Source organism: Priapulus caudatus, unplaced genomic scaffold, assembly GCF_000485595.1.
Source record: "Priapulus caudatus unplaced genomic scaffold, Priapulus_caudatus-5.0.1 Scaffold1702, whole genome shotgun sequence".
Lineage (NCBI taxonomy): Eukaryota > Metazoa > Priapulida > Priapulimorpha > Priapulimorphida > Priapulidae > Priapulus > Priapulus caudatus.
This window is the reverse complement of record NW_014578763.1, coordinates 92,828-95,058: the sequence shown is the minus strand read 5'-3', so window position 1 is coordinate 95,058 and position 2,231 is coordinate 92,828. Positions and strand designations below refer to the sequence as shown.

Sequence of the window (2,231 nt, the reverse complement as noted above, 5' to 3'; positions counted from 1 at the left end):
AACGGTATACCGTTCGGCTATTTTCGGAAAAATGAGTATTTCTCCCCAGTACACGATTCGGTTGTCTGTCACAACTTCCACCAGAATGTGGCTCCATCTATCGGGGAATTTACTCACTTAAAGGTTGTGGAGCAGGGGCCCATTGTCAGAAACAAAATTAGTCTTAACATTAGTCTTAACATTAACTTTTTCTCTTAGACCGTCGACAGAAACGCTGCAAAGTTACCTGAATGAAAAATTGTAGCAGATTTCCTGAGAACAATACGAAACAAAGCACTGTAGATGGTCTACGAGAAAATGTTATTGTTAAGACTAATGTTAAGACTAATTTTGTTTCTGACAACGGGCTCCTGGTACATGTCTTGATCCAATAAGTTCAATCTCCTGTCCTAGCATTGCGAGATATTACAATGAAATTTAATGTTTGAGAACCTTTCTAAGAGTCTGTAGTTTTTAAAAAGAATGCAGGCATAATTTGTATGTATACGATTACATCAATTTTATTTGTTGGCCATAATGAATGGCAAGGTTTAAACTAACTAAATTTCAGCTAATTCCAATTTCCATATGTAATTAATATTATTGGCATAGGCGTAAAGCATTCAGCCAGCAGTATTAGGTCGATACTGTTATAAAATTCTTCTCGGCTTTCAAGTGTTCATTGCACTGTGAGAGTGGTTTATTGGCTCACTTAAACAAGCACTCGGAGAGGTTCTCTGGACTTTTATTGCAAGATAAGTGATGGTGATTCCATTAATTATTCCTGATTTACAGCTTGATTTACCATGGCTGCAACTTTCGAGAGTTAATTAAATTGTGGGCATCAACAGATATAGAGCATACGCTGTATTGCTGCCAGTGTAAGTGTGCATGTTGAAGGAACTGCACTTGAGGCAACGTTGCTATAGTCGATACTGTCATTATTGTCCGTGACAAATATTCTTGTGTTATGCTATACACAGCATCGTTACGGTGATTAGATGTGCGGATAAACGTTTTGATTCCCACTGCTGTGCGAATCTAAATCGTGTGTGCATGCCAGTGTGAGATGCATTATGGTTATCAGTGTTGTGTTTTAATATTTAAATTATATATTATATTAATTGAGTGCTTATGAATATATAGTGTTTTTCTAGAGAAGCGCGTTGCCGTATACATTATTACATGGTCATAACTGGTCGGCAATTTTCATGCAGGCAGAGGAAATTGATGCGAGTCGTGAGACTCACGTTATAGTCGTAGTAAAAAGTTAAATGGGGCTGAAGTAGCTCGGAAGAGAAACGTAGAGCTACGATTGCGCTAACTTACTTATTTGTCCAAATAAGATAACTGTACCTCTTCGAGATTATTGCCAGTTTTTTCGATATTTTTTTGCGATCAGTGAAACCCGACCAGTTTATACATGTGTTGGTTTCACACGTGACATTCATTGATTTTGCGACACGTCGTTACAACAAAAGACCAACGTCACTATCACGATGCTGATTGGCTAGAAACCTACATGTTAGTTCGTCCGAAGCGTTAAGATCGGTTAGTTCTTCATTTAGTCTTTCCGTTATTTCACAGCTCCAGATTTGGCAATGAATTGTAATTAGGGGGATTTGGGTCATTTCATTCCAAATCGCCCACTTTTCCTATTAAATGTGACACTCTCAAAATTCAATGAAACTTTGGAAAAAAAAGACTGAATGTTTTACCCCAAAATTATTATTATGACGCCTTCTTTCTGAGTAACGATTTGCATTTCGGGTTTTTGGCGAAAAAATTTAGCTTAGGGGCTTGCTCACCTGATAATTTTAGTGAGAAATTTTGAATTTTGAACATTTGTCTAATCCGTTGTCGTTTCATAACAAATTCTCAGAAACTCATTTCTTGCATTGTCGGATGGAAACTGAGCATAGTCTGAGCTGATTATGCACAAGGTACCTGATTGGATGTGATTTCTGTAGCTTTCATCATTATTTGTAGACAAGCTAGGGGGCTTATTTAATATTCATGCTCCATACCACTCTCCCACGCCTCAATAATGATCAGTAATAATGTAAAGATATTCGGAGACTGTCAGCGCTGTGTTCTGTCCTTGTCGTGGTGATGATGCATATAGTTTATTTTTTTATTATTTACAAATACGGACATCTTGTGATGTGTGTGCGTGCGTGTGTGTGTGCGTGTGTGTGTGCGTGTGTGTGTGCGTGTGTGTGTTCGTGCGCGCGCGCGTGTGTGTGTGTGAG

General features: G+C 38.3%; 1 protein-coding gene across 1 annotated transcript in view; it reads left to right on the top strand.

Moving 5' to 3' along the window:
• The window catches only part of LOC106817366 (tRNA methyltransferase 10 homolog A-like), a 41,651-nt gene that overhangs the window by 3,312 nt on the left and 36,108 nt on the right, over positions 1 to 2,231 (top strand). The window lies entirely within an intron of this gene.